Raw genomic sequence first — 25,926 nt, 5'->3', positions numbered from 1 at the left:
TTATTCTAGATTCAGCTTCTTCAATTGATGGATTCCCCTCTTGGACTCGTATCTTCCAATGGTTTGAAATCAAATTTATATGGTGCTAGTTGTCCATCCAGCTGAAGTGTCCTCTTCCCAGAGTTCATCTCGGTGAACTGGTCTAAGTATAACTTCTTTTGTTTCATAGTTTGATCCTTATCCACGAGCACAACACTCAAATCTATCTCTGTAAGTGGAAATATATTCATTGATGCCAACATCTTTTCTATTTTCTTGGTTCCATACTTTTTGCATAATTCTTTAGGCTCTTCTAGCTCGTAGTGTTGTCAATTTTGATATGGATCCTTCTATTGATTCCTTGGTGGATGGTTAATGTCTGATTTGCATAATCATGTATGCCACCAACAAATATGAGTCGAAGTCTACCTAATAGCATTGCATATGCTCCTTTGCACATCTAACACTAGTAAATTGGTTTTGAACTTCTCCTTCCCCAATCTAGTTTCCATATTTTCAACTAATCTAGTGGCCTGAACTACTCTGTGATCATCCATTTTGACTTTGGATGGTGTTGGTTTCATTTTGACTTTGGATGGTGCTGGTTTCATTTCAATGATCCCTAGTTTCTATCTCTGATGTTCACTAAGGATATTGACTCCAGTGCCTCCATCCAAAATCACTCCAATCAATGATTTCCAATCTTGTAGTCAATTTGAATCATTGGGACCTCACCATCCCAAATGGCCACAAGATCCACTAATCTGGCCTCATATTCACCTTTTCTTCTCCCTAATGAAGTTCGCATCTGCTAGTAATGTCTACCTGATATTATCAAGTTCGACTGTCAACTTCTGTATCCTCTCGCAGACCTTGACATATATCTCTTCTTGCTCATTACCAGAGTTGTTATCAAAGTTGGAAGACTTTTCCTTATGACTATCTTTGCAATTCCATTTTACTTGTTCTTCATGTCTGACTCCTGGTTGGACTTGAGATGGATCTACTGATTGGTTCTTCTTCAATCCAAATGTTCTAGACTTGGCCAAGTTTGATCAAACTTACCATGCCTCATTTTCTAGACTTTGTAGTGCAAAAGTCATATACTCTATTCTCGATTCTACCTTCTCATTTTGGTGCTCTTGAACCTCTGACGACTTGGGCAGTAGCTTCTGAATAGTTCGAGCTTCAAAACACTCTGGTTGTTCTGGCAGTTTCTTGGCTAGATTTTTTGTAATCTTTTCTTCCAACAGGCTTGCTACTCTTTGTCTACTACTTTCTCTTTGCGCTTAGCCTTCTAGATTGCTCTCTGCTATTCCCCACTTCCCAGTCTTAGCAACCTTCTTGTCTGGGATCTCTTCAATAATTACATCCTTGCTCTTGTTAACCACCCTGATCGACACTGGCTCTAGTGCCTTCTGGTATTTTCCTTCTGGTTTGTTCCTTCTGGTTTTGGAGCATTTCAACACTGGGTTGTAAAGTGTATGTACTTGCCACATGTGTAGCAATTCAAAATTTGATTGGCAAAGTCTCCTCTACCTCTACCCGTGCTAGCACCTCCCTAGTATCTACCCCTGCTAGCATGAGTGCCTCCAATATTTGTGCCAGCTTCATTTTCCTTAGTCCCACTGGACCCGTCAGCCTTAACTGCCTCAGGGTTTATCAATGCAATCATTGATAATTCTTTATCTTTCTTGAAATGATGGATTTTGATGGTGTATTATTCCAAACATGACCATAGGCTTTATAGTAGGTGCACTTAGAATATTCATCAGACCTATGATCTTTTGATGTACATTTTGAGCACCAAATTTCTATCTTCTTCACTAACGGTCTTGTTTTGGCAATTTCAGCAATTTGCTTTCACATTTATTCTATTTTCCTTATCCATGATCCTTTCTTCTTCCCTTGACCTTATCATCTGAGTCACTTTCAGATGAACTTGAGCTAGAACTCTCTTCAGTAGTCAACTCATTATCATTCAACTGTCTTTTCTTGTGACCCTTCTTTTTCTTAGCTTGTTGTTCTAGTTTGAGAGCTCTTTATACTAGCTAGGTCATTGAATTTCTTTGTTGGTGTTGGTACCTCTTGTTTCCTTAACTTCTTGCTTTTGAAATTGTTCAAGAACCAAGCTCTTAAGGGATGCACTTTGGGACCTTGCACATGTGAATTTGCAAGTATTTTGTTAATATTGGTTTGTTTCTCTTAGCACACTACATGGAATTATGTTTTCCATATTGATCTTCTACGCAAGAAAGCCTTGTCAATCGAGCCAGACAATAACAAGGTGTGCAATATGGGCATCTTTCTACTCAAGCAAGGTGTTGACCGTTGGGTCAAAAGCACGACATAACTCAACAAAGCCTTATTCTATGAGAGTTATGAAATGTTGCAGATTATGGTTAAAAACATCATTTGTAATGAGTAGTTAGCCTACTTGTAGAGGCCGGGGTGCAATGGCACTTCCAAATTGTAAATACCAAGCCATTTGACCCTTCAAACTCTATTTTTGGTTAACCTAAGGTAGCCTTAGTATATAAGGTACCTAGGTCACTTTTGTAAAAACATTTAATCATAATCATAGTTTTAAGCTTCCATCGATTGTGTGAGAGAGAGGAAGAGATAGAGTGTAAGCTTCATCCTAGTGCTACTCCCCGCTCGTTCATCACATTGTAAATCCGAATGCACCATTGCGCTAGCCTCGGCATGAGCTACGCAACAACACCAAGCATTCCTTGCGGAACGGAGCAAACGTGCTCACGCATCTATGAGCTATTTGCGGTTGTAAGTATATCAAACGATGTATGTTTTCTGCGTGCAAGTAGTCATTAGAATCGTGGCAACATAAGCTATGCATAGGTACTCATAGATTTCAATTTTGGGCATTTCAGAATTTTGCTCTGTCTTTATACGCGTTTTTCGTAGGTGGGTTTAGAGCGAGGGTTTTGAGTGTAGAGGCTTTGGCACAGGTGTATCCTAGTGAGGGGATGGTGTTCCTTAAGTTTTGTATGATTCTGGCATGATTTGATGGGTTTCCTTCCATTGTGTGTATGTGTGATGTAATTGAGAGCAATGAGATTCTAGATTGTGGTTTAGTTGGCCTTCCAACGTGTTGTATGTGTAGAATGGTCTCAGCTAACACGCTAAAGAGATTTCCTCCATGTGTCTATCATGTCATTTGTGTCCTCGATTGACATTATGTTGATCTAGGTTGTGTTGCATGCACTTTATGGGTGGTGTGATTCGCTCTCGCAACATTGGCGTGGCTGCCGGAGACACAAGGACTTAGGTAGGTATTCCTACTAACTCTCGTGTGATGGTTGTTTGCTTTAGTTTTGGCTACAGAAAGCATTTTGCTTAAGTGGATCCACAAGAGGTTATTCCAAGATCAAGTGGATAGCCAGGAAGCATGTGTCTTGACGAGGGTCTGTGACTAGGTAGATTTAGTTAGGATTTGTAGATTAGAGTAGTTGGTGGTTGAGTGATTTGTGAGATGATAAAAGCGTAGTTGGAGGTTGAGTGATTTGTGAGATGATAAAAGCATTTGCTAGTCTATTTGTGGCATTGAAGCATTTTTCTATTCATAGTTGGTGGTTGGTGGTGGTTGAGTGATTTGTGAGGTGATAAAAGCATTTGCTAGTCCGTGTGTGGCATTGAAGCGTTCTTCTATTCATAGATGCAAAACCCCATATGATGTATAGGAGTAGCTTCAGGTAAGTAATTTGATTTTGATCTAGAGCTATTCATCATTGATGTATTTGCTAAGTGCTTGTTTGCATTTGAAATCATGAAAAAGTCTACTTTTGAAGATAAAAATGCAATAAACAAGCTTCTGTGGATAATTTTTCATGATTGGTTGATGTTGAGCATATAAGAGAGCATGTGCAAGGGTTCTCTGTACAAAATCTGCAATTCTATGAACTTGAACTTCATAGCGTATGATGTCTCAAGGGATATCTGGAGACCAAATTTGAAAAATCTGACTGTACCAAAGTGTTCAGAAGAAGGGGGGGTTTACCCCAAGTACACATTGAAACTAGAGTTTTGACCAACTCTTGGCACCCAAAAGGCAAAAGACAAATTGTCTAAAACGAAAAATAGAAGTTCTTGAAAACCAGTGCTAGAGACTTGGGGATGCCTGTGAATGAATTCTGTCCAAAAATTCATCAACAGACATCATACACATATGATGTCTAAAGGGTGATTCTGGCAACCAAAATGGAGTTTTTACATTATACCCATGCTCTGCATGTTGTGATTTTGTGCAATTTTGACATCCAAAATTTGTTGTGAGCACAGATTCTTGTTCTAGAGCCTCTGGTAGAAACAGAACTGAATTTTGACCACTTGGACATGTCTTAGAGGCTAGATCTGGAGTTAAAAGCTACATTTGAGTGTATCCTTGCAATCTACATCATTTAAGAAGCATATGGGCCAAATGTCATCAAATTTGAAGCAATTTTGAGCTTGCAAAGACCATAAGACGCATCTAGGCAAGTGAATTCTTGTATTGGCCATAACTTGCTCAAAAAGTGTCAAAATTCAGTTTTGAAACTTGTTGTGAGTTGCCAGTATAGAGAGGAACCTCTGGAGTGAAATTCACTTCATTTTGACCAATTAGACATCATATGTGTATGATGTCTCAAGGGCACTTTTAGAGACCAAAATTGAGATTTGAGCATACCAGGTGTTAAGCACCACAAGACAAGCTTATAGACCAAGTTTGGACCATTTCTGTTCTCATAGACATCATACACGTATGATGTCTCAAGACTAGATCTGACAGTCCAATTGCACTTTTGACCACATAGGGGGTTTGGAAATGATGTGTTAGGCTTGCTTGTAAAATTTCATCTCATTTGGACACATACTTTTGCACTTAAAGAGATTTTTGCATATACAAGAAGGTAAAGGTGAAAAAGTGGTGATTTTGAGCAATTTTGACATCCAAAATTTGTTGTAATCACATATTCTTGTTGTATGCATCAAGGAGTACCTTGGGTAGAAATCTAAGTGAATTCTGAGCCAGTAGACATCATACGCGTATGATGTCTCATACGCCAGATTTGGGTCAAATCAGACGTTTGGGCATACCTCAGTGTCCTAGAGCATAAAAGAAGTCCCTAGCCAAAATTTCATTACATTTTGGAGCTCATTTGAGTTTGTAAAGGCCAAAAGACAGGTTTGGACCGATTCATGCTTGTATTAATCATAACTTGCCCAAAAAAATGTCCAAATTGAATTCTGAAAGTTGTTGAGAGTTGCTTGAGTGATAAGGAATCACTGGAACAAAAGTCACTTCATTTGACACAAAAGACTTTATACGTGTATGATGTCTCAAGAGGTCAAAAGTTATATATGAGCTCACAAAAGTGTTTTCCAACATAAAATAAGCCTAGAGACCAAGTTTCATTTAATTTGGATCACTTTTGGCTTAGTAAATCTTCCTGGGAAGTTACAGGCAACCTAACAAAAAAGGACTGATATACCTGTCTAAAAGTGTCAGAATCACAAACTGAGAATTGCAGTGGGTAGAAGACATCAAGGGGAGTCTACAATTTAAGTTTGGAGCAAATCAGAGTGAGGAGACATTATACGCGATAAAGTCTCTAGGCATAGGTTGAGTTAGAAAAAAACTGTTTTGGCCATAACTTGAGCTTATGGTATTGGATTCAAAAACATTTTTTATCAAAACGAACGTCCAGAGTATCTCTACGACTTTCTATGTAAACCACGAACAATGATGAAAGACTCCTTTGGGGTTATTCATTGTTGGTCAATGCCCAAAAAACCGTCGTTTAAGGCCTCAAAATTCATTCGGAAGTTAGGGGTGTCTAAAATTGACAATTTGAGAGAATTGTGAGAAAACTGTCGCGGTTTTGGACATAGTTTTGATTTTTCCCTAACCAAATCACTTGAACACATTGGACTAAGCCTTCTTACATCAAACTAGAGCTGTTAAGCCCAGAGATCATGCTCTCTTTAGAGTCAAACTCAGCTTATACAAGCTTCAAAATCCCAGCAATAGAGGAGCATCCACCCATAATGGATCTTCCAAACTTGCAACTGATAAAGACCAAGCTTGTTGAGAGATTTTGGATAACAGGTCATGAGAGTGAAGGACTATATAGATACGTTGACGACAATGAGGTCAATCTTTATAGATGCACATAGCCCTACCGAAAAGAGCTGACAGATTACAAGCTCTTATATATCTATACATACGGAGTCAACTATCAATGAAAGTCTACAGTTGTTGATAAGTATGGACAAGAATACATAGTTGTAGAAAGCACAAACCCATGAACTGCATTAGGAATAGGTGGATATTTGGTCAATGAAGGACCACATATACCTCCACCAAACATGAGAACTCCAAAAAGGGAGCCATGTGGATTCCCTTCTAGAGCAATAACGAGAGATGAAATGATCAGAGAGATGGCAGACATGCCCCCTCAAATGAATCTGCTAAGGGACCGATCTCCACCAAAACGACTAATCCCTTCGAAGAAGCACCTAGGCATGGTAGAAGGCCTGAAGCGAGAGAAGGATTGGGAGAGTCTATGGTTAGATTTGTAAACAATCGACGAGTTAGAACATCCCAGATCCAGAAATGAGTAAGAACATCCCAGATCTAGAAATTTGCTAGAGATAAAGATCCAAGAGATCACGCAATGGCTTTCAGAAGAGTAATTAGAGCAGAGGAAGTTTCAGATTTTGCAACACAATTTACGAGATTTGGACTGCCTCTAGAAGATGATGCAGCTACATGATTTGACTCAGTGGAAAGACGGGATTTTGAGTTCTAGACGAGTTGTTTAAATAATTCATCGAAGAATTCTTGCAAAAAGGCATAGCTCACAATACGGTCTCACAAATTCACTGATTCAAACAAAAAAAGAGTGAATCAGTGCGCAAAGCGGCATTATGGCTCAAGAGATACATCAAGTTCTGTCCAAGAGTGAAACTTCCTACGCAAGCACGATTAATGTTGATTTTTATACATGGAATGAGACATGCGGGTCTTCAGAAGGATCTGCATATTGTAAGGAGCTTGATGCTAAATGAATTGATCAAAGAAGCTCTTTATCTGGTGGACAACTATGAGGGATATAGAGAAAATGATTGTAAGGGTCAATAGGACGGCACATCCTCTCAGCACAGTGATTCACATATGAGTGAGTCCATTGCAAAACCCGCGGTACCTATCGATCAAGAATAGTTTATCACAACAAAATGGTCAAGAGGTTAGCTCCTCTTGTAAATTTTGATTCAGGGGAGCTTAAATGGTGCGAAATTGAGAGAAAATGGACAAACCATACGAGAGCAAAGTGTTACTATGACATGGAATATGCTAGGGAGAGGTATGTACAACCTATTCCAGTAGCACCTGCTCCACCTAGATACTTTACGGGGAATGTGCTAGGTCTAGCAAGAGTTTCAAGGCCACATCCTGTCTTAGGACAAAAACCTCTACTTCCAGGTGCTAGAATGCATGTAGAGATATGAGATACATGCCGATGATGGAAGGTCCTAACAAACAAACACTAGTACCAACTACAATGTGTTATAACAACCAAAGCAGGTACTTCCCTTCGAAGTGACAAAAGATGAGAGAAACACATGGAATGGTGAGGCCTTTACAACCTCCACGTCCTGTGTTTCAACCTGAAGAAAGAAGGTATGAGATGGACAAAAGGACATTACGGTTCATTGTGAATAGAGGCTTAGCTAGGTCAGAGCCTGTTTATAGCCAAGAGGAATTACAAGAAGAAGCTCCTCAACCAAATATAGAGTGTCACAAAAGCCGTGACAACCACTTGGTCAAACAATGTCCTCAGATGGAGGTCACTCAAGTGAATGCCTAGTGTCTTGATTGTGGTGTCGTTCACTTGATCCCCGACTATCCAAAAAACCCAAACCGAGTCATCAAGATCACAACAAATATCTCAAGAATTTTTTAGCTACCTAGTAGCTCAGAAAACAAAAACGTCGTACCAATTCAAGTAGTTACAAGAGCACAAGCTCAAAAGCTAGCTGATGAGAATCCAGAGACAAAGAAAACAAAAATTGACGCAAGTCCAGAGACGAGTGAGCCAAAGACTAACACACCTAGTCAAAAAACCAAGAGCAAATGAAATAGTTGGAAAGCTACAAAGGCTAGGATGAAAGCATGTAGGGAACGAGAGCAAAAATCCCTAGCTGAGGAGCTCACCCAAGCTAAAGAGAAGATAAGAAAACATGAGGAAAGGGTTTCACCTTCTCTTACACAGATGTCTCAACCTCCAGAAGAACCATCCACAAATGAAAAACCAGGAAGTGCTAGTTCGGGAGGATCAGTGTTGGTCAAGAAGGTTAATGAGCCATTAGATGCCCTCCTAAAAGCCTATGAAACACGGCTCAAAAACAACCAAACCCAAGAACATAGGTGGATGACATATCCATATGCAGAACTAGAAAAGAACATGCTAGAAATGTGCAAGAAAATGATTCAAACAGCCCAAGCTTTACTAGAACCACAAGTTGAAAAACCTAAGGGTGTGATCCCTGTCCCACCTTTACCAATAATCCCACCAAACCAGGAACAAAAAGAGCTAAATTCCAGTCACGAGCACAGACCAAAGCTCAAGGACCCCGCATCAGAACCAAGGATAGTGTTGAATACCACGGATAACTCTTCCAAGGGATTTCACATAGCTATACCTGACAGTTGTAAAGAAATATATGGTCTTGACGAATTATGGAAACAAGTCAGAGAGGCCAATGAAGCGAGTGAGATAAGGAAACGAGTAAACCAGACAAGTGATGGAAGAGGAGTGTCTCTTCCATCAATAGAGGAATTTGAGGCTGGATCTCAAATGCATCTAGAAGTGGAATCATATTGGGGAGACAAAGAATCTGTACAGTCTATGGATATTCAATCCCATTTGCTACTAAGAACACTACCATCCTATACGAGAGAGTACGAGGCCAAGTCAAATGTTGTTCCAGTCCCATCACAGAGATTGCCTCCCAACAAGTTCATCGATTCAAAAGGAATGATAGACATTTTGTCGTCGCTAGTCACTTGTACGATAACGTTAGCCGAATTCCTCAAAATACGACCAAACATGTGGGCTACTGTGGGAAAATGAATAGAGAAATTTGGTGTTAAAAAACCAATGACTCAAATTGAGGAAAGGCTCAAAGAGCTAGAAATGACTCAGTTAAATACTAGACCAGTGCCACTTAACAAGGTAGGTGAGTATTATGAGTGAGAATATGGGAACACCACTCTTCCTGTGGAGTTCCAAGGTATAAAAACCATGGCAATCCTTGACATTGGAGGCGGTGTTTCCATCGCAACAAAAGAGCTCTACAAAAAATGGAGAAAACCAACAATGAGGACTACTAGGATGAAACTGCATCTTGTAGACGGACACATGGAAAGGCCCATAGGACTGTTAGAAAAAAGCAGTTGTTACTTCTTGTGGCATTAAATATGAGCAAACCTTTGCTATTGTTGACTCCGACAAGAAGAACAATTATGATATCATTCTAGGAAGACCATTCATGTGACAACTGAAAATTGTCCAAGATTGGGGTTATGATTATATCTACCTGAGACATATGGAAACCACGACAAGGATAAACTTGAAGGACCATAGTTACAACGATGTGATGAGAACACCTATGGAGGAGTTTGATTCTGCTACTGTAGCAAGATCAGAACTTCAAGCATGGTTGGGTAAGCCTAAAGAAATGTGGATGTGTGGAGCTTTGCAATGTGGAAGCTTAAAGCAAGAGGAATACATCCTAGAAAGGGCAATTGAAGATGAGGATTATATCCCAAAACCCTTTCCGGAGGAAGTCTTGGAGCCACTTGAATGGGAACACATCTTGGCTACTCTCAATGTGTGCACTATTCAAGACAATCCAACAACGAAGTTTTTCTGATGAAAATGGCTATGATGTCGTTCCTTACTTTGTAGTGAGTGTAATCCAAGAAAACAAAGAAGACGAGTTCTACGACTCTGTAGAACACTTGGAGCTTCAAAAAGATGCCAACAACAGAAATCCGAATGACCTAGCAGGTGACAAGAACGAAACTTTAACTAATGCACGTTTTTTTGATTGTCCAAATCAAAAACACAGGAACCAATGTCAGCGATACAAGAATAAAGTGCATCAGAAGTGGATTCCAACATCCTTGATGGAAATGCAACTGCAACAAGCACCCTCATATGTAACTCCCATACATGAAGAAAAGAGTCGGCCAAGAAGTACACAGCCATGTCAACAAGCTAACATTGCTCTAATCAAGTGGACACAAAAGTCATCCCAGAAACAACAATCAAAGAGCAAACCGACAGCAACTTTCCATAATCAGCCAAACCACAAAGGGAAAGTGCTAGAATGCAACCTTGTGGAGGATAGTAGTGATAGTGATGATTCTTATGACATCCCCTACCAAAAACTCAGGTCATTATTGAACAATGAAGGCCAAAAGAAAAGAACAACAAGTCAGAACCAAAAAGTTTGACAAATTTGGATATCAAAGAGCCAAATTGTCCAAAAACATGTCTGGATCAAGAAGACAAAGATTTCCGGTGAAAAATTACAGGATCCAGCACCAAAAGGAAAACTGTCAAAGCCTGCAAAATCATATAAGAAAATCTCAAAGTTGCCAGCTTTTGTAAATCAGATTTGGGTTCCAAAGAAGTTGACTCAAGCATAAAGAGTTCAAGAATTTATTTGGATTCCAAAGCATTTAAAGTATCAACTCCCAAAGCCTTGAATCCCGTCCTCAACCAAGAGTACAAGAGCTGAAGTAAAGCCCATTGAAGACTCACACAAAGACAAGGTGGATCCAAAGAAGTATCTTCAAACACAAACGAAGCAAGAACAAGTATGGGTTTGCAAACGAGAAACATCAACAAAACAGCCAGTAATCTCAAAGAAGTGGGTCCCAAAGGTAGCCAATAAAACTATTATCACTGCACCACCGCTTGAATTCTTTCAATTCCTCCTACAGTTAAAGTACAGCTAGAAGAGAACCCACTCTAAGGAACAATGACAAATACGACAACAACCACAAGGCCAACATGGATTCCAAAGAAGCATCAAACAGATAAGTAATCCTTTGAAAAATCTCTACAACCTTCAATCAAGCAAACAACTCAGGAGCTTTCAAAGACCATCACATTGCTTAGAATAGGAAGCCTCGCCAACAAATGCCAATAAGCAAATTTCTTATACCCACATCTTGCACAACATAAATATTTTCCATGCATTGATTGTGTATACATAATAGGGCTACATTACAATGTCTGCATAGGTGCAATTTTTGACTGCCCAAGCACAACACATACCCTTGGCAATACCATGTCGTCAAGGAGAACTCAAAATAGGAGGGGGGGGGGGATTCTAAATGCGGACCTAATATATGAATATTAGAGGGCAATCTTTTGTGAGTTGCATTGAATTTTTGTGTTTGATTGTGACATTTTTTGACAAAATCAGAGTATAGGCCCTCATAATAGCGTTATAGGAGGAGTACGGGGACAAAAGTCATACATGAGCCCCTAGGGACATGTGCACAGTGTACATAGCATTTAGATTCTATTAACTTGATTTTGCTTTTTGAGTTGAATTGATTTTTGGTTTTATTTTGTTATTCTTAAGATTTTCAAAAAAAAAGTTATAATCCAGATGAAGAAAATACTAAAGCGATGTCGAGCCACACAAAGCAAAGAAGGTCCAATTAAATGATGACACTTCACGAAGCATGTCTCAAAAGCCATAAGTAATGTCAGAGGGAAGAAAAGAACATTGATCAGCCTTCAACAACAACGTGAGGCCAAAAATGACTGAGAATGGTCATCAAACTCCAAGATGGACTACAAGGACAAAGAAAGTTGGTGATGCGACTAAACAAAATCACCCATCAAGTGTAAGTTGCATATCAGACACTTCACACAATGATAAGGCCGTGTACAGGAAGTAGATATTTATACTATAAATCTTCTATCTTGTATGTGACTTAATGAAGCCTAACAAACAAAAGGGATTAACAGTACTGACAAGCACAAAAGGGGCAAAAATGACAATTCATTCATCTATTGTGATAGATGCCTGCAATAGCAACCAGGGATCAAGCCCAATTTTGATCATTATCATTGGTTCTACATGTGTTTGGTAGCCAAAAGGTGCCAAAGATGCCAATCAATCATTTTCGAAACTGAAGTCCAAAAAGTGCCAAATACAAGACCATGAGAAGTGGTTGCATTGCTGTTACCACCCTTTCTTTGAGAAGCAATAAAAGCATGTTCAACTACACCAAACTTTGTAAGGGGGCTATGAATACAGAATACAAGCTAAGGGCTATAAAGAAAAAATGAATTAATTTTATTTTTCTTACCCTTAGCCAAAGATGCAATTTTTTCAAATCTGAAGCCATGATAGCCATCTACATACCTTGTACATCATGTATATGAGTTTTGGAGACAAAGGGACAATGATAGCTCATCAATGATGAATGACGTTAATTGAAGCCCTTTTGATGCAAGTTTCTAACTTGGGGAATTAACAGGGTTTTGTCGGGCTTTAATTAAGTCGTGTATCAAGTAGAAAGAGTATAATGACTTACACATTACACAAAAGCTAACAGTGGCAAATGCGACTTTGGTCACCTTGATGCAGGAACAAAGGAGTCACCAATGAAGAAGAGCAGACATAAAGTAATTAGAGGATCTCAAAAGATTGTCCTTGATGAGGCACATCAAATGCTAGACATGGATTTTGAACCTCAAGTCAAAAAAATTATCTCCCGGATTCAGTGTGACAGACATACTTTGCATTAGGGTGCAACTTGGCCTAAAAAATTTGAAGGTTTTTCCATACAATTTCTATAGAATTCTTACAAAGTTTTCATTGGCTCACAATACCTGAAAGCCAATCACTCAATTCTACAGATTGTAGAAGTTGTTTCTAAAAATGAGAAAGACAAAATATTGGCAGATATTTGTCATCATCAATTATGATTTTCCTGAATCGTGTGAAGACTATGTACCTCTGATTGGACGAACAAGACAAGCTCGTGCAAAGGCTACAACCTATACTTTCTTTACATCAGCAAAGCAACAACAAAGACCGCACCGACATTGACCACCAAGTCATGTCAGGGATGACATGAATACGGAGGGGGGGAGTGTTGACCGTTGGGTCAACATCACGACAAAACTCAACAAAGCCTTACTTTATGAGAGTTATGAAATGCTATGGATTATGATTAAAAAGGTCATTTGTAATGAGTAGTTAGCCTAGTTGCAGAAGCCGGGGTGCAATGGCACTTCTAGATTGTAAATACCAAGCCATTTGACCCTTCAAACTCTATTTGTGGTTAACCTAAGGTAGTCTTAGTATATAAGGTACCTAGGTCACTTTTGTAAAAACATTTAATCATAATCATAGTATTAAGATGCCATTGATTATGCCTGAGAGAGGAAGAGAGAGAGTGTAAGGTTCATCCTGGCACTACTCCCTACTCGTTCATCACATTGTAGATCTGAATGCACCATTGTGCTGGCCTTGGCAGGAGCTACGCGACAACGCCAAGCATTCCTTGCGAAATGAAGCGAACGTGCTCACGCATCTACAAGCTATTTGTGGTTGTAAGTATATCAAACGATGTCTATTTTTTCGCATGCAAGTAGTCATTAGGATCGTGGCAACATAAGCTATGCATAGGTACTCATAGATTTCTCTTTCGGGCATTTCAAAATTCTGCTCTGTCTTTATACGCATTTTCCATAGATGGGTTTAGAGCGAGGGTTTTGAGTGTACGGGCTTTGGGACAGGTGTATCCTAGTAAGGAGATGGTGTTCCTTAAGTTTCGTATGATTCTAGAATGATTTGATGGGTTTCCTTCCATTGTGTGTATGTAGGTAGGTGGTGTAGTTGAGAGCAGTGAGATTCTAGATTGTGGTTTAGTTGGCCTTCCAGAGTGTTGTATGTGTAGGATGGTCTTAGCCTGACAAGCTAAAGAGATTTCCTTCGTGTGCCTATCATGTCATCTATGTCCTCGATTGACATTATGTTGATCTAGGTTGTGTTGCATGCACTTTATGGGTGGTGTGATTCACTCCCGCAACACAAGGCAGATTAAGGGAACTTCAACAATCATTGTGAGCTAGAGGTCCTCAGGCAGACGGTTGAGACGGTCCCAATGATGAATGGCAATGGTGTGGACAAGAATGGGCATGAAGTAGGGCATGGTACATAGCATTTGGAATGAAGAAATAGCATTTGGATTGAAGGAATGTCCACTACCTCTATGCACCAATAGTAAAAACTTTGCACAGTAAAAAAATAACCTCTCCTTTTTCAAAAGCAAAAAGGGGAGGCATCACTAAGGCCTCACCCCTTTGCAGACATGTCAAAACCTTTGATGAATATGTATGGGCTATACATTAACTTCTTACATGTGTGTCCCTACAAAGGCAGACAATAGGGTTTCAAGTATTGATGAGTTTAAGTGTACCTTTACTTAACAACAAGTAGATAATTTTTTTAGTTTGATAAAATATATTCAAAATTTAGGCTTCGAGCTACAGGGTGGGATATAGAAAATGTGCAAGCTATAGTCATACTTGCTTGTAACATCAAGTGTTTAATAAGAGAACACTTGAGGTCTTGTAAAACTTCAAAGCATGCATGTATCTATTAAAGATTATATGTTAGGCTTAGAACGGGACTTATAAATTCTTTTGGAAGGAGGAGTTAGATTATTTTTGGCTACAAGAATGTGAGCAGCAAAATCATGAATAGTCTATAGGCCATGGTAGGAATTGCTTTATCAGTAAGTGTCTAATGACAACACATTAAGGTCTTGTAAAATTGCAAAATACACATGGGTGTGTTGAATACAATGCTTTGGCTAAGAATGCCCCCCCAAGAAGAAGCTAGATTAGGTTCAAATGCAAGAAGGTGACATTATGGTTGGTCACCCAATGAAGGTCAAGGATCTTGAATAAGGCAGTAGCATCACTGATCATCCAAGTAAGGTCAAGGATCTCACAGAGTACCTACAGGCTAGCAACGATGAATTCATTGCAAATGATGAGATATTTGGCAAGACTTTAACCTCAACTTCACAAACTTATTGGACACTTTGTACATTCTTAACTCTCACTATGGAGGGTAATATATGTGCCCCTAACATTTGAAGATTTAGTGGGAATGTTACTGCACATAGATGAGTCAAGTAAGAACAAGTTTACTTCTACGAATACATGATTAGGGTCTTCTTACTACATAAGGTAAAGGTAAAAGTAAGCCCAATAATCTAATCAGGCACATCATGGCCTAGTTTAAGAGGATGATCATGCTCAAGAATACATTACAAAAGAAAAATGTGAAGGAGAGTAGCCTTGTTTTTTTTGGAAAAGTTCCCTTTTTGTACAAATTTTGGTCAATACGTTGTTGAGGTGCTCTTCAGGGGAGCAACTTAAAACTGTAAGGATAGCCAGTGAGTTCAAATTAAGAGTCATTTCATTTGGAAAAATTTAAAACATAACATAAATCCATTCACCAAAGGGGCTTTTAATTGCATACTAGGAAAAAACTTGTAATTTTCATGAGAGCCATGGTCAACTCATAGCATATAAGTATATCCTAACATTTGAAGATTTAGTGGGAATGTTACTGCACATAGATGATTCAAGTAAGAACAAGTTTACTTCTACGAATACATGATTAGGGTCTTCTTACTACATAAGGTAAAGGTAAAAGTAAGCCCAATAATCTAATCAGGCACATCATGGGCTAGTTTAAGAGGATGATCATGCTCAAGAAAACATTACAAAAGAAAAATGTGAAGGAGAGTAGCCTTTATTTTTTTGGAAAAGTTCCTTTTTTGTACAAATTTTGGTCAATACGTTGTTGAGGTGCTCTTGAGGGGAGCACCTCAAAACTGTAAGTATAGCCAGTGAGTTCAAATTAAGAGTCATTTCATTTGGAAAAAAATAAAACATAACATGAATCCATTCACCAAAGGGGCTTTTAATTACATTCTAGGAAAAAACTTGTAATTTTCATGAGAGCCATGGTCAACTCATAGCATATAAATATATCCATTTTTTGAATACCCGTTGCACACCTATAATAGGTTGATTTCCTATAGGTGAACCACCAAGAAAATGCTATCACTGAGTAGACATATGTGTGAGATATAGAAAGAAACAATAGGGTGCAAGTATGATGAGAAGATGTACCCCTTATATGACGAGAAGATGATGAGAAGATGTACCCCTTATATAAGATGCAAGTATGATGAGAAGATGTAATCTTCCAATTATACTGATAGTGTATCTACTTCTGCATTGGAGCCTCATACCACTTAAATATTATTGTGCATCTCATCGGATTGCTCCACCTATAAACAATGAGAATCTCACTTTCCTAGGAGTGAGCTAGTACACCACCTATCCCAACCTAGATACAAGAGGCTACTTCACCTCCCTCCATGAGCGCATGCCCTGAAAGGATTACAATACCCACCAATAATGGAAATCAATAATACTTATGATTTTAACACCTTAGTTGTACAACACATCCTTGTTCCATGGCCAACTACCCGCAAGGATCATTGCTTCTAGTCCTTCATGAACTTGCCTCAGTGAGGAAAGCTATCCTAAACTAGAAAAGGTGAGAATTTGTCACAATCCATATAATATTTTGACCGCAATAAATAGAATGAAAATTTCATTTTTTCACTATTCAAATGCAACAATGTAAGCTATGGATAACCTATAAAAACACCATAAAAGACTGTAAGAGAGAGAGAGAGAGATAGAGAGAGAGAGAGAGAGCATGTGCATAAGCATCTCTATGTGCATGTTTTCAGAGAGAGAAAGAGGGACATAACACAAGCACTAGGTACAATTTCCCCCCATGCAAGTATGAACATCTCCCTCTTGCATGCACTTAATTTATACCTTAAAGTTCATGTTCAAAATAGCTACAATCACCACTTGGACATAAATAGGGAGATGTTCAAAATAGCTACAATTACCACTTGGACATAAATAGGGACATAACAGAAGCACTAGGTGCAATTTCCCCCCATGCAAGTATGAGCATCTCCCTCTTGCATGCACTTAATTTATAACTTAAAGTGCATGTTCAAACTAACTACAATAACCACTTGGACATAAACAAGGATTACTCATAAGAGCTCACAAAAATAACAATTCTCTTGACATAATGCTAAATTATTTAATAGAATGTATGGGAGATGCGCTTGCCAACCACATCTAGAATGTGGCTGCACATCTGCAAATCCAAAATCCATTGCCATTATGTCTTGCACCTATCCAACTCATTGATTTTCTATTCATGAACACCAAATCAACACTATCCATTGCAGTCATAAAAGTCATACAAATTGTCAATGCAACATCAATATAACTAAATCCAACGAAACAATATTCTATATACAAGTATTCATTTCCATACATATCACAAAGTTAATATACTATTGCCCTCAATTGTTACCAAGACCACATTAGGGGTAGTGATGGCTAGCCCCTTGTTGTATGGTTTTGTAATCAATCTTTCCTAAAAAGGTGAATCTACACCAATGGCCATGCTACTTGAACCATCACATCTACACTAAATACTACCTAAATTGGGTACTACCTAAACCAACAAATCTAGATTGAGTATTTCCTGAATTGACAAATCTACACTAAGTATAGCCTAAACTAATAAATCTAAACCGAGTACTACCTAAACTGACAAATCTAAACGGAGTATTGTCTAAACTAATAAATCTGCATTGAGTATTGCCTAAACTGATAGATCTATACTGAGTACAACCTAAACGGAGTACTGCCCAAATTGACAAATCTGTACTTACTACTGCCTAAATTGAAAAATCTACACTAAGTAGTGTCTAAACTAAGTATCATCTAAACTTATAAATTTGCATTGAGTATTGTCTAAAATGAGGACTACCTAAACTCACAAATCTGCACTCAATATTGCCTAAACTAAAAAATCTACAATGAGTACTGCCTAAACAAACAAATCTACGTTGAGGTCATGCTGCATAAACCCAAAGATACGCATTGAATGCTACCTAAACTAGCAAATTTGCATTGAGGTCATGCTACCTAAGTCAATGAATATGTACTTAGGTCATGTCCCAAGATCATTATGAAATGCCCGTGGTTAGTGAAATGCCCCTGGTGGGACTGCCTGGAATGAACCTCCCATTAAATAGCCCCCTTGGGCCTCATTCCCTATCCACACTTGCAGCCGGACCCTTGGGCCTGGTCCTTGACCACCGGGCATTGCCCTTGGCATGACATTACTCCCCCCTTGGAGAAGCGTTTTTGTCCTTGAAAACAAGAATGATGATACACGAATGTTTTTCACATTGGCTTCCTGCAAGGATCCAGCTGTTTGCTTGACCGGAACACGGTTTAGTAGGAGGTTCAATGAAACCAAGAGTAACCTCTTGATTTTCCACATTGTTGTCTCGTTGCAACCGTCTTGGTGTAACCATCTTATAGATAATATAGCATGTAAACTCCATTTAGAACTCACTTGAGTATACTAAATGAGTTATCACAACTAAGACGTACCCGAAAGAGTACCTCTTCTCACTTTCCATGAAAGTAACTTGCTGACGTAACTCATCAGCTCAGCCAAGTTTAAGTGTGTGACTTGTTATCTCTTGTATCAGTAAACAACCCCACTATAACTAGTGTTCAAGGTTGAGAACCCGAATTATACATGAAGAGACTAAACCTAGTCGCAAACGTGCTTTAACTTATGGTAAGCAATCTCCAAGTAGAGTAATAAATGCTTACTAATTGGATTGCTTGGTGCTAACGTACGCACAGTGCGTATCCTTTAGTACAAGATTACACTTTGTAATCTGTCTCTCCTCCTTGGATATGTAATCTGCCTGTCCTCCTTGGATAACGAACAATACTAAGGTGTTTTTCCCACCGTTTACAGACAGTCTTCCAAGATGACTGGTAAACAGGGATCACAATATTATACAACATTGTTGAGTAAACAACAATGTCCTGAATAACCATCTTGGTTAACATGAAAAATCCACAAGCACCCAAACCGAGCCATGACCTCTATTGGTGATTGGTAGACCCAAAAGTAAGCGCATAGAGATATCGTACATAGAGTGCAAAATGCTTCATAAGCAACTAATGTGATGAATATGCATGCCGCTCCAAGTCAGTCTTTGCTAAACACTAGAGCCCATAACACCTAGTGTGCATGCATTTAGTAAAAAATAGATCCGAACCTGTATATCCAGGATCATTCTTGCCAATACTTATGGCGAATGTGATGCTCCTAGCACACATTAAAGAGGAATGTAGATATTGCTGAAAAGAAACAAAATACTTTCGGCTACAATCATTTGCAAGCGTGGCTGAAACCTTTGGACCATAATAGAAGGTGAAACATTAATCACTTTTAGGGACAAACAATGAAACTTTTTCATTAACAACTCATAGCCTTGCTATATGAATAAACAACCATCTGTAATATTGTTTAGAAGCACTTGTATCTTGACAAGTCATTCTAAGTATCCAACAATTTCTGGCCACCGAAATTGTTTCTGATACGTCGTGCTGAAAATGGTCTAGAAAACAGATTTTTTCAGCACCTAGGGACTTTGTCGTGACACATATTTGAAATAGTGGGCACGAGTGCCCGTCCTAGAGACTCATATTCTCCACCTGTGGAATATGTCTCATGTAAGGGTGTCTGAAAAGAACATCCTTCAAGTACAAGATGTACTTGTGCGTGGAGGTTAGTGCAAACACACTACGACGGGAGTGAGAGGGACCCTCATTAGCCTTGCTCCACACTCGCTAAACCGAACTCCTTGAGTTCCTAGACCATGTTGCATCCCATGTGACAACATGTGCCAAATAAACCCTACAAGTGGGTCTATAACTGTATAATGCAAAAAAGGTATTTTGGACACAATGGCCCAAAATTCTTGGCTCTTACATGACCTTGTCATTTCTCGGGAGAGCAAACATAGTGTATGCATCCTATGTAGAAAACCAAACCAAAAGAAACAAAACCAAAGCAGATGTGTACCTGTAGGTAAAACATAGTGTTCACTTATCCGGAGTGAAGAGCACCTGCCCAATTTTCTCGCATGCAAAGGCCTAGGAACACTAATTGAAAATTAGTGAAATGCTAAGTAGTATTGCAAATGGAACCTTGGGTGTTGCCTTTGCAATCCAGACCCCTTGGATAAAGCAACATTGTCAAACCCCTTGGTCAAACGTTGCATGAAAACTGCCCAACAAGTAGTCGGCCCTTGGCCTTTGTCCGTGACCCCCCTTGGGTTTGCCCATGGCATTTCATTATTTTTGAAGTTGAAAGATTTCCACTACCCCTTCGCAGTTTGTGGACTTCCTTCCTTGAAAATGCAAGAGTTAAGGTTCCAAGAATGGACCATCAACCCTTGAATGGACCATCAACCTTTACTAAGTGTTTTAGTAATCACGCGCTGGGTCTTATCCCTAATGCTACTCATATAAGCACTTTTAGTGCTAATATGATCTCCACTAAAGTTCTAGTCGTATTCACAACTAGATCTTTTTCCACCCAAAAATCCATAATCTGGGGTTGTTGTGAACAGATGTGTGGTCTGAAATGCTGGCTTCATCCATACACCTTGGTAGAGATAAGCCCTTACGAGTTTAAGACTTCAAAAACTCAACTTGACTTTCACTTAAAGTGTGGAGTGCTAAAATAATGCCCAAAAAAATCACTAATGGCAAGACCCTTGCTTGTCCATTATAATTGATGAGTACTCAATTGGATAAAAGTATTCGATCTTGAAATCAATCACTGATGGACTACAAACAGATGGCTCGTAGCCATGCCAAAATAGGTGGTAAAAGATGGCTCTTAGCCCTTCCTATTGGCGTATTGACATAGAAATATTTCAAGAAAGTCATGAAATATTGCCATAAAATCATTCCTAGTTTGCCTTTCCCGGATAGAAGTTGGGAAGAGAGAGAGAGAGAGAGAATGCGGGGCTGAGGAAAACCCCTTATGCAAATGTGGTGTATGCCCCGTGCATATGATCCCGTGCAGACCATGTCTGTGTCGTAGCTTATCCTATAAGCGTACAACTACACGTCCTCGTAGAGAGAGGCTTAGCTTATCCCATAAGCATACAACTGTGTACGTGGACCACGCCCTCGTAGAGAGAAGTACTATAAGGCACATCTTGACCCATTGACCTTGTATGTGATCGTGATTGTATCAAGGTAACTTTATTTTATGGAACTTTGCCTGTGAATGACATAAAAAAATATGTTAAGATAGTAGCTACCTACCTTGTCCTTGGCAAAGTATTTAGTGTTATAGAGAAAGCATTAATAGTATTGAGGTAAAAGTTGATCTACCTCATGGGCATGCTATGCATGCAGAGGTGTTGCTCTTGGCGACAAGGACGGTCTCAACCATGTGATCCCCTGGTATAAGTGCCTTGCACGATTACATTGGCATGGATACATCACAGGGCAGCATTGCATGTTGTGAGCTTATATCCATGTAGTGCGAAAGATGTGTGCCATTATCATTGATCTGAAATCAATCAATAATACCTTGGCACCTAAGCAAAGCCATGTTGCACATGAAGAGAGGCAAAGCACTTTGCTTTTTATAGTGGCTTCATATGGAGTCTACCCAAGCACTTTGCTTTGCACAGCAGAGAGATCTTTTCAAAAATGAAAAGAAAAACATAGACAAAAATAAACATAACTCAAAAATTGACGAACCTTGTCGCCCACTTGTGGTGAGGTTTCTGGTAGTGCGCTCGAATCCGGCTCATAGAGTGAAGCCTTGTCAAAATTTTATAGAGAATTGGCCTTGCCGAATCTGGAAGCGTGTTGAGAATCATGGGATTTTCCAATACTGATAGAGACATCATCTATAGCTGAACTATCAAGAGAGAGTCAACTATTGCCAAACACATTTTTTGTAACCATTGCCCTTGGCATTGGAAGGTGTAGCATAGTTGGTGATGCCCATTTACTTCATATATAGTGTTTTTGCCCGTACTGTGGCAAGTTATAAATACTATGGAGTGACCATGCACCCAATGCATATACATAGGTATGGAGCCTTGCTCGTGAAAGCCTTTCTTTTTCCATGGTTTTGAGTGGATTGTCTCTTCCTCTACATTAGGTCAAAAATACAAGCTTCATTGTTATGAAAACTGTAACACAACTATTGGTTACACAAGCCTTGCTCGTGGGTGGCCGCATACAGAGTCCTACTTCATAGGCAAAATATGCTTGATGTATTTAATGTGCGGAGTTATGCTCCTGAAAGCCTTGCTTTCCCCCTCCTTGAGGTAGCACACAGTGGAGAGATCAAAAATTTAATAGCCGACGTAATACAGAGCCGTACTCCCGAGTTAAAACTGACATACTGTGGTGCATCTTATGACAGTGTCAAATTAAACAGAGTTTAAAGTAAGTTAACCCTGTCAATTGTTGACCTTGTCGAAACAATGTACCGAACTTGAGAACATCTATAGTAAGTGTAGAAACAAAGCATACTTGTTGCCCAATTCTACTAGCATGCATGTTTTGCCAGTTACTCTTGAAACCCTGTCAGATCTTGCTTCAGTGATTGCAGAAAACTTGGTGAGGAGCCATGCTTTGGCATGCATGATCAAAACTAGCAACAAGTCTTTCCTGTGCATCTAAATTTGAACTTGGTGAGTTCCATCTGGAGATTCCTGATGACCATGTGGATATTGCAATACACATCAAATGTATATCCAGCGGTCAAGGGCCTTGCCCAATTCACCACCCAAGGTGAAGCTCGTGAAAGCAATATCCGCTATGTGCATGCCTTGCATGATCGGGGTATGCGGCCTTGGTGGTTGGTGTTCCTCTACCTCCGTGCCAGAGATCTTGGTTAAACTCAAATGGTTACTATGTAACCATGTATGTTGTTCTTCAACCGTGATCCACAAAATACCAAAAACCTTTGATTTGCTGATTTTCTGATTTTTTTAATTTTCTGTTGGGTTTGTGAAATTGCAAAAAATCATGCTAAGCTCCTTACTGTGGAGGCCTCAAATTCCAAGAAGGTGGGGAGGGGGGGGGCCACCCTCCATTAAACTTTTAAACAATTTTGCCCTAAGGCCTCATGACCTTGGGCGTTAAATGTGAACGGGGAGCTTCAAACAAATTATGGTGCCATCGACCGCCTGCTGCAGAGCTTGAGAGAGAGAGAGAGAGAGAGAGAGAGAGAGAGAGAGAGAGAGAGAGAGAGAGAGAGAGAGAGAGAGAGAGAGAGAGAGAGAGAGAGTAGTTCCACTAGCCACGCTCCTGTGACGTGAATTGGTCCTCCCGTCCTCACGCTCCTGTAGAACCCACCCTTGCAATGTTTGGTGATGGTCGACATCTCTTCCCCATTTGCTGCAAGCGGCCCTGCACACGTTTGTTCTCATAGCCCTCTTTGGACCTCCCACCTTGCAAGAGACCTTCCCCACGGCTTCATTCTCTCCTCCATACCCCTTGCCAAACACGCCCTTTCCCCTCCTTGAAGGTGTGAGAGAGATAACAAACATGCAAAAACATGAAAGACATGCTTACCCTTCTTCCATAGCTGCCCTTCTCCCCTAAGCTCTGATACCAGTGAAATGCACCTAGTCAATGAAATGCCCCTCGTGGGACTGCCTGGAATGAACCTCCCAACCTCCATTAAATAGCCCCCTTGGGCCTCATTCCCTATCCACGCTTGCAGTCGGCCCCTTGGGCCTGCTGGTCCTTGACCACTAGGCACTGCCCTTGGCATGAAACGATAAATATATACTAAGTGTTGTCTAATTGAATGGATCTACATTGAAAGGGAATCACTGCCTAAATTGAAGAGTGCATTTGCACACATACGTGCATGTGTGGTGCAATGTGGTGCGGTGTGTGCGTGCGAGAAGGTGAGAGGCGAAAATGCAAAATAGACCCGGTGGCCTCTACACCAAGACTATGCACAATAGCCTCATCATGGGAGGTACACAATAGGGGCACCACCTAGCTTGGAATGCGGCTAGGACACATGGTAGGGCGGGTTGGCACATAGCACAAGGAAGATGTGAGAGAAGGAGAGAGAGGGAGAGGAAGAGATCATTAGAGCTACATAAATATAGGCTTCATAGACACCATATAAACATTTACAAGTTTTCATCTTTTCTTTCTTTTGGGAAGATTCACCATGCCTAATGCGCTTTACCCCCATGGCATCTACTGCTTTAAACTTGGTCTTACCTTTTGCCACTCCCTTGATATCCTCCTCCACTTTCTCCTTTCCCTTACCTTCAAGATTAATGACACTTACTGCCTGGTTTTCAACTGATGGTGGGGGTAAGGGTGGAATGAGAGGTTGTGGTGGCGATGGTGGATGTGGTTGAATGTGTGGTTGTAAGATTTTCACGAGTGGTGCTTGTTGTGGTGCCCTTGGTGGTGGTGATCTTGCTCTCGGTGGTGAGATCTGGTTTTGTCTAGCTCCTCTGTTGAAACTTTGCCTCCTTGGGTGTGGGTAGTATTCCATGGCCATCTTCCCCACAATTGTAGCAGTAGTATTCTTGGTTCTACCTTGGTTGTCCTGTCACTTGATCTTGATTGCAGTTGTGTGCATGTCCTTGTCACACAAAATTCACAGATAGATTCTCCAGGTGAGTAATGATGCGACTCAACAGGTCTTGTTGCTCTTTTGATGCCTCTTGTGGTTGAGTCCTCTGAGCGGCTGTTGGATTTATTGGGGTTAGTTGAACTGAGCTTGATTCCTCTGACTCATTGACTCTTGCTTGCATACACAGCTTCTTTCCTGTAAGGCGAGCTACTTCCACTACCAACTCATACATTGCAGGGAATCTCCCCTTCACCTTCTCTTTAAGAGGCGACCACAGGCCAGCAATGAAACGTTCCTTCTTCATGAAATTAGGTGATCCTTCACCTTCCTCCAGTGAGGCAACCCATCGCTCCCACAAATCCACAAACTTGGATTCGTAGGTGGCATACTCTAGCAGACATCCTTGCTTTAACTCTGTCAGCAGTTGCCATAACTTTTTAGAGGTTGTGCCTCCACCAAACCTCTTCACAAAGGCAGCACGTGGTAAGTCCCATGTATCCTTGGTATTTTGGGGCAAAGCATTGTACCAAGACTTTTGGCCTCTACTTTCATCAGTATAGGAAATATTTGTAGTTGTGAGGCGTCATCATCCTTATTGGAAACCACACAAGAGATAACAAAGTTATCCAAAAAATTGGTGGTGATGTCTTCTCCCTTCTTGCCACTAAACGTGGGAAAAGAGACACTTGCCATGGTAGTAAATCAATGAGCAAACACTCACAAACTTTTTTTTTTTGGAATGACTTAGTGATTCATAAAGTTTTATATATGGGTGGACAACTTGAGCAAGAGCTAAGAAGAGCACAAGGCTAGAATAAAATTAAGATGCTTACATCAAAAGAGTGGTAGTAATCAAGAATGGGCATGATGATGGGATGTGGGGATCTGAGGATTTCGTCAAGCATCTCTGGTCCAAACAGGAAGATAATTTTTTATTGGTAGAATATCTTCCTATCAATGTACACATTTACATGCATGTGTTGCAAGAAGTGAAAAGGAAAAACTTCTGGCCTATTGTGATTATCCATGTTGGGTGTAAGGCATGGCTTTGACCAGTACAGTTGTATACCTTAAGTGTTGACAAGGTGACACCTTCACCACAGGCCTTTACCTCTCGTTGAAGTCCACATAATCCTCTATATTGGGTTCAAAATAGACTAGGTGAGAAGAGTGTACCTCAATTGGCTTTCCATTTTGCATGCGGCAGTGACGCTTGGATGGTCATACTTGACTTGAACTCTCTAAGCCTAGAGAGAG

Source organism: Adiantum capillus-veneris, chromosome 6 (genome assembly GCF_014529385.1).
Source record: "Adiantum capillus-veneris isolate H3 chromosome 6, ASM1452938v2, whole genome shotgun sequence".
NCBI classification, from domain to species: Eukaryota; Viridiplantae; Streptophyta; class Polypodiopsida; order Polypodiales; family Pteridaceae; genus Adiantum; species Adiantum capillus-veneris.
The sequence above is the reverse complement of the archived record's forward strand: the minus strand, read 5'-3'. Positions refer to the sequence as shown.